Below are 8345 nucleotides of genomic sequence, written 5' to 3' on the forward strand. Positions count from 1 at the left end.
GATTTTGTTTTTTTATTGCAAAGAGTAATAGTATCTGTAACTAGGGCAAAGATTTTGTTTACTTAACTAGAAAAGAATAATTAATCTGCCCAAACATTAATTTTGAAAAATATATTTATAACACTACTCTTTGTGCATGTAGTTGATACACATCTATGAAATTACAACAACCACATTTATTAAAAAATTTAATTCTGCTATTTAGGTCTCATCTCATGAAAAAAAAGGATATAGGGCAAAGATTTTGATTTTTTTTCACTGAAAAAGAATCACTCGTATGTCCCATTGTGAGAATAAATTGTAGCCGTTACATCTGTAAATAGGGCAAGTCCAATTGTGAGAATAAATTGGAGTAGTTACATCTGTAAATAGGGAAAAGAAAAACAATAAATTGGAGTGGTTACATCTGTAAATAGGGCAAAGAAATTTTTCTTTTGGGATGAAAATGAGAACTCGTCTGCCCAATTGCGCGAATAAATCCGACTAGTCACATCTGTCAATACGGCATCCACCATATCGATATTCTATCTGTCTTATCCTTGTGGTGCTGGGCTTTGCATGATTGATCATGTCATCCTCGCGACATTCTTGTAAATTTAATACGCGAAAACATCAAATGTCACTGAAAACTTCACAAATTTGACCCCGGTTGGGAGTGTGGATGATTTTCTAATCGGAGTTTAGAGTTCGCGTGCTTCTATATAAGGCAAGCAATGTGATTGTATTTCTCATCTCTTGCCTATCGATTTTAGCCTCCAGTTTCAGGTATGGTTATGCAACATAGATTGAGGTTTTCAATCTATGATTTTCACTCTATTTTCACGTTATGATTTTCACGCTATTTTCACGTTATGGATGATTTGCTCATGTTATGTATTGATTCACAGTAGCTTATCAAATTCCGCGTTATGTATTCATGCACTTTAGCAAATTGTGTTGAACGGAAGGCGTTTTTTTGCAGAAGTTTTCAGTTTCAACATAGTCATACCGTCCAGTTTCCGTCATCCACCAGGACCACCACAACACCAATATTGACCGCGACAACAGCGGCTACAACAACACCATGAACAACGTGGGCAGCGGCAACAGCAACAACAATATAAGCGGCAACAACAACACTGGCAACAGCGTCAGCGGCAGCGGCCAGATCATGAACACCTCCGGGAACAGCGGCAACAGCAGCGCCAACGTTGGCAACAACACCGGCAACAGCGGGAACATCACCAACAGCAGCAACAACAACAGCGGCAACAGCGGCAAAATCAACAGCGGCAACGACAACACCGTCAACAGCGGCAACACCGACAACGGCGGTAGCAACAACAACGTCAAATTCTAGTAAAGCAACTTATAGCACCAGGTAATGGCAACTTAAGTAGACGAACTTATTATCCATGATTAGCTTTTTATTATATGTAGAAATCCGTCATGAATTTCTTTTGTTTTGGTTATTTACATTGCTATTGCCTGGCAGGTATGGGAAAGAATAAATGCAGTCGAAGATTATCTGTTTATCTGAGACTGACTATGTGTTCACATGTAATTAGTTTAGAGCCAAATCGTCTATTCAATCGCGGAATAGGCATGGCCATGGATGGTTATGTTATTATGGTCACCTTACCCATTTGCATCACATTCATATTTGAGTGGGATGCTGTTATATTGTAATTCTGATTTATATATTAGTAAACTACCGGCCTGGTTATCGTGTTTTAATGTTTTGGTCATCTAATGTTTTGGTCATCGTACCGGGAATAAGGTTTAATGTTTTGGTCGTTGTAAGGAGTTAATTAAGTTAATTGAATATCTAATTAAATATAGCTATATTTATATATATATATATTTCAATAAAGTATTTTACTAAACTATGATTATGTTACATTTTTTAATATTATTGTTTAGATGTTAAAAGCCAAGTTTCCTTTGTAGAAGCTAGATAGATTTTAATTAAAACATTCATCTATAAAGTTATTTTATATCATATTTTTCTCTTATGATTTTATTTCAATTTCTTAAAAAACTAAGACAATTTTATTTTGTAGATGTTATTAGCCTTCAGCGAAAGCAACTTTTATGCTTATAATTATATAAGAAAAATTGTAAACATAAAACAAACATTTTCTTTCTTTCCTTTTGTTTTCATCATCAGTGAGTTGGGATACGTGGAAAAATTTCCAAATGGCTCATGGTTATCTCTAGTATAGGTCCTTTGTCTAAATTTGAACCTTTTGAAACCTGAATGCTCCTCTTTGTGTGCCATATCTTTTTCTTTTCTTGTTTATGGATCGCTTCTAATTTTGTAGTGTTGTGCTTGTGAGTTGCATTCCCCCCTTCCCCCACTTTTTTTTGGGTGTTTTTGTCCTTAGGGGAACCTGTCATAGAAGTGTATTATTTGGTAGCATGAGCAACATCTCAATGTCACATTTTCTTAATCTAGAATTTGAGTCCACTTAAAGGTTTTATGTGTCACCTACTCCTTTGCTTAGGTAAATTTCTACACAAATTCAAGCAATAGTATATAATCCCTTCCTCATTCTTTCAACATCCATCTTTTTAAATGACCTCAAACTATTTCCAATATCCTCAAGGGCCACCTCATGCAAGAAAGGAAAGGAAATATTTCGCAGCCTCACCGATGTTGCCTTCTTTGAGACAAAAATTGTTTTGGAATCAAAATCTAGGAACCAAGGGGTGATGTAAAGCTCTACTCTTCCCCAAAACTAGAGCCCTTCTTTCACTACTCTCTCCAAATATTCTAGACTAACAAAGTGAACAACCAAATTTCATTTTGAACATATGCATATGTCATAGTTAATGGTAGAGGTTTTGAAGACCCACTCATGCAGAATATTGAACCTACTCTAGAACCCATTCAATCTACAAATCACTGCCCTAGATTTAAGAACAAGAAAAAAGTGATCTATATCTATTAGGTTTGGGTAAGTCAAGAGTTGGTGTTTTCTAAAATTGTTTGACAATGTAAGGTCACGGATTTTATTGTTGCAAATCTAATGAGTTAGATCCCTTACCATCTACTTCAACCTGATAGGATAATGAACCTCCTTGGTTCCATGATTCTAAAGCACCCCTTATAGCCTCAAAGTTAAGACAATGGTGGAATTTGTTGAAATGTTTTAATTTTTTATGACCCTAACCCTATAATTTATAATCATACTTAAATATATATTAAAGAAAAATAATATCCTATGTATTCACTTACATGGAATTTAGCATATGACTAGGGTAATTGCTACATGGCTTGTGGCTAAGGGTTCTCCAAGTTTCTCACATTAGACAGGAACCAATCATTCTTATCATTAATAAATAGCCTTTTCTCCCTAGTTCACTCATTAATACTCTAAATCATGTAACACGATGGAATGATCTTCAATAATGGAATTATACTTAACATTAAGTATGACAAAACTACTAATTGATATCTTAATCTTTTCTAATGAAAATTCCTTCCACGCATAAACTTAGCAACCAAGTTATTTTTACTTTCTACCACCTTAATGTCGAGGCTTCCTTAGTTACCAATTGAGAGTCATCAATTAAAGAAGGAAATTTGAAATGTGTTCTCATCTTTTGTGTTGAAGAAAATATTAGACATTTGTTTCTTAATGTTGTAGCTACTTTTAAGCAACTCCCAAGTATTCCCAACATGGATTTGAAACATATTTTGATTTCTTTCAATCTTTGATCTAATTAAATGTAAGTTTTTCATATTTCAATTAGAGTGAGGATTTTGACTTTTCTCCAAACAACTTGACATATTCATTGTTGAAACAATCCTCTATGCATCCTAGCATAACTCATCTATCAACAATATCTGAACTATCAAAAAGTCCTTATGAGAACGCACAAACACACACATATATATAATGTCAATTTCCCTTCTCTAGAATGGTTGGGAAGAATGGTTCTTTTCCCCACCTATGTTGAAGTCCATGTGAGTGACATGATGGTGAGAAATATTGTTGTAATCTGTATGTGTGTAGGAATATTTTTTTATTAACACTCACTCACAACCCTGTGGTTGAGAGAGAAGACGATAGTAGCCATAGTTTCCCTTACAAGTAGGATACATTCTTTGGCATCTTGGTCCTTACTTGTTCTCTTAGATACATCTTCCTTGTCAAATGCATCTTGTATAGGTATGGATTTCGTTGTAAAGGTTTACTCATTTATCGTTTTCTCAAATTCAGTTAAATTTTGTTGTAAAACTCTATTTTCCTTTATTGGCCATCCACAAAATGATTAAGTATATCTTTGGTAGCTTCAATCATTCTAACATCTCTAAATGCTTTCTAGTTTAAGGTATGGGATGTGGGGTTCATGACAATTTCCTAATTTTCTAGATACTTCAGTTCCAATTCGTGACTACTTAATAATAGTTCAAGCATTAATGAATCAAATGCATAGATGTTGTTCAAGATCCAAATACATAACCTGCGAAGGCAATGGTACCAAAGACAGAGGCAGATGCAGGAGAGGCATCACTAGTTTAAGAGTTAGTTATTGCTATTATTATATGAAGTTTTTGTTTCAGTAGTGGATTCAGTTGAAACACTTGAAGTTCATCTACTAGTTGAAGTTGAAGCATCACCCGCACTAGCAGAAGCATTTTCAGTTATACCCGTTCAAGATCCACTTCCAGATTCAAATCCTCCAGTCAATGATCCGAGACCAACAATAGAGCGAGTAGATTCATCAATACTTAGTCTATATGAAGTAGAGAAAGCAACAGATAACGCAAAGGCGAGGGGTAAAGGCAAAGGTAATGGTAGCCACAAAGACAAAGGTGGAGGTACTACTTGTTGTTTTACCCACTTAAGTCAAAGAAATAGTTCTAGGTTGAGAGTGATACCTAGTAGCAAAGCTAGAGGCATTGGTAGGGGTTGTTTCGGATCCTTTAGTCATAGAGCTAGCTATAGGTTTTAGACCTAGTAGCAAAGAAGGGCGTGAATCACTCACCTGCCCTAATAAAGGCAGGAATGAAGAGAATAAGAACATTTGGACTTTCAATCATGCTAAATAAGACTACCATCACCTTGCAGCAAAACCTTATTATGACCTAAAGATGCAATATGTTAGTTTTACAGGAATGAAGGAGTATGCCTCAGGGTTCTACCTACATTCCAGAGGTACCAGGGTATCTATAAGCAGGCAATCTAGTGGACCTAGTTTTTATATAAACAGTGGAACCCGTTCTAGTTGGAGCAAAGATAGTAACAGTAGATCGAAATCCTGCACCTATGGCAAAGTTGTGGGTAAGATAATTAGACATCGAGATTTAGAAACACCATCATAGGCAGGCGCAGATCAAGTAGCCCAGGCTATCATCATTCACTAACACCTCGCTAAGTATACCTTCAAGTTACAAAGCCAATTCAATTTCGAGCATACCTTTTGGAATTGACACCAAAAGAAGCCTCTTCACCCATTCATAATGTTATAAAAAATAATTGGAATGAATCCATCACCTATTTCTATTTTTTTGGATGAGTTGATCTTGGGGGAAATTTGATATCAAAAGCCATGTTTGGATTTTTCACCCATCCCAAGCCCTTTCTATGAATATCTAGAGTAAGTTGGAATCTTGTCGGTACTTTAGTAAGTGCATCTAGTAGCGACCATGGAAGAAACTATTCACTTGACATATGAGACATAGATGTTTTCCTTTTAGGGAACCAAAATCATTTGTAACGGACATAGTCGAGGCAAGTTTACAAGCAAGCACATCCTTTCTGGGTGGTATGTGCCAAGACTAGGACCGGAGGTCTAATTGGGACACCTTGCCTTTATAGTACTGAAGATCCCCTGGATCGTGGATTTCAGCCAAAGATACAGGAAACCTGTTGGACGTGTCTGTGAAGAAGTTAGCCTAGTAGCCATTGTATTAGGAATCTTACCCAGAGGTGGTTCTCATAGGTGGGATGGCACCTAAGACAGATAGTTGTAGGCTAGCTGAAGTTGCGCCCAGTGTCCTACTCTATAACTGTCTCATTCGCACCTTCACTCGCTTGATGGAGTTGAGATCCCATCAAGTTAAATGGTTGGAAGGCCCTTCTTCGGCTTTCTACTTCTTTGTCAGCAGTGGAGGTCATGACCATTTGCTGAGGAATATTTTAGAAAGTTTGATTTTCACACCATTTCTTTTGATAGTTTTCATTTTAGAACTACTGTGTCTTTTCTTTTTCTAGGGTGGTCTTTTCTAGGGCAACATTGCTCCTCTTAAGTCATCTAGTGGAATTCGGGGACATCCCCCATTCTTTGGGATTTACAGTCGAACTGTGAGTCTACCTCAATGTGTGAGAATTGAACATCCCACTGCCCCCAAGAGTTCCCTTTTGATCTAGGTTTTCCTTGTTCTGAATTGCCATCTTCATCTAGCACTGGTAGCCCCTCTCATAGTCCAGTCGCTAGTATGTTTGGTGTTATCCCCACCTCTTCTGGAGGTCCTACCGAGGGTACCAAACCTGGAGGTAATCTATCTAGTGGTAACACTAATCAAAATGTCGATGGAACCACCTCCTCTGCCATGCCTACTATGAGCCTTCCTTTAATGGCTAGTCTAAACCTTCCTTCCCGTTATTAGCTTCCTATGTGAGTCTTACTTAGCTTCCCTTCCTTACTACCTTTCTTAGTAAGTAAGTAAGTCTATCTTATACTAATTCTTAGCTTACTTTCTTACCTAGCTTAGTAAGTAAATGAGTCTTACTTAGCTTCATCATAAAAGAACCTGACCATCAAATGTAGACCTTTCCCTAGATTAGCTATTCTTTATTTCCAACCCAGAGAGATGGGGATCTATTCTTTCCTACCGGATTGGATCTTCTGTGTTTCTTACCCATAGGGAGTTGCTCATGCTTTCCCACACAGATTGGAAGGTTGTCACTAATGCTTAGAGGTTGGTGCTACAATGGGTCGGTAGGCCAGCTTTGCTTTCAATACCAAATAGAAGCACTTAGTTGGGGTTGCTGCCGAGGTTGCCAGCCTTAACTGTTCACACCCAGATATATGGGAAATTCCCTAAGAAATGGTGGCGTTTCCTATCCAGAGTCATACTAGTTGTACCATGCCTTGATATATGGTACATTCACTAATGAAAGGTGGCATATGTGGTAAATAGTGGAGTGAGCTAACCAGGCAGAAAAATCAGAGATAGAGCTTATTCAATGGGGATGGAAAATGAAGTAAGCAAAGAGGGCCTATAAAGTGATTTTGGTGCTCCCAAACTTCTCCAAACTCATAAACATAAGGTGAAACCGAAAGGTTATACCTATACCTACTAGCAGCAACAACAACACCAATCTTGACCGCGGCAACAACAACAACAATATAAGTTGCAACAACAACACTGGAAACACCGTTAGCGGCAGCGGCAAGATCATGAACACCTGCGGGAATAGCCACAATAGCAATGGTAACATTGGCAACAACACTGGCAACAGTGGGAACAAAAATAGTGGCAACAGCGGCAAAATCAACAACGGCAACAACAACACCATCAACAACGGCAACACCGAAAACGACGGTAGCAATAGCAATGTCAAATTCTAGTAGAGCAACTTATAGCACCAGGTAATGGCAACTTAAGTATACCAACTTATACTCTGTGGTGTTTCTTTTCCTCTGTGTAGTGGTTCATGATTAGCTTTTTATTATCTGCTGAAAGACGTCATGAATTTCTTTTGTTTTGGTTAATTACATTTCTATTGCCTGGAAGGTATGGGAAAGAATAAATGCAGTCGAAGATTATCTGTTTATATGAGACTGACTATGTGTTCATATGTAATTAGTTTGGAGCCAAATCATCTATTCAATTGTGGAATAGGCATGGCCATGGATGGTTATGTTATTATGGTCACCTTAGCCATGTGCATCACATTCATATTTGAGTGGGATGCTGGTATATTGTAATTCTGAATTATATATTACTAAACTACCGGCCTGGTTATCGTGTTTTAATGTTTTGGTCATCGTACCGGGAATAACTTTTAATGTTTTGGTGGTGATACTTGGAATGAGTTAATTAAGTTAATTGAATATCTAATTAAATGTAGCTATATATATATATATATATATATATATATATATATATATATATATATATATATATATATATATATATATATATATATATATATATATAACCGTCTATTCAATCGTGGAATAGGCATGGCCATGGATGGTTATGCTATTATGGTCACCTTAGCCATGTGCATCACATTCATATTTGAGTGGGATGCTGGTATATTGTAATTATGAATTATATATTACTAAACTATCGGCCTGGTTACCGTGTTTTAATGTTTTGGTCATCATACCGGGAATAAGTT

At 36.9% G+C, this 8345-nt stretch overlaps 1 long non-coding RNA gene across 2 annotated transcripts; it reads left to right on the forward strand.

The window, feature by feature from the left end:
• The first annotated feature begins 618 nt into the window (after positions 1-618).
• LOC149185765 (uncharacterized) lies at positions 619-7974 on the forward strand. Of its 2 annotated transcripts, XR_016255652.1 has the most exons (4): positions 619-765; positions 962-1352; positions 7570-7587; positions 7733-7974. It is a non-coding gene; the product is annotated as an uncharacterized LOC149185765 (long non-coding RNA). The 2 variants fall into 2 exon arrangements; XR_016255651.1 differs by lacking the exons at positions 7570-7587; positions 7733-7974 and adding an exon at positions 1475-1716 and having other exon boundaries at positions 962-1360.
• Positions 7975-8345: the final 371 nt, after the last annotated feature.

Source organism: Pinus tabuliformis, chromosome 3_1 (assembly GCF_031772625.1).
Source record: "Pinus tabuliformis cultivar Carrire ecotype Pingquan chromosome 3_1, CPIR1, whole genome shotgun sequence".
NCBI classification, from domain to species: domain Eukaryota; kingdom Viridiplantae; phylum Streptophyta; class Pinopsida; order Pinales; family Pinaceae; genus Pinus; species Pinus tabuliformis.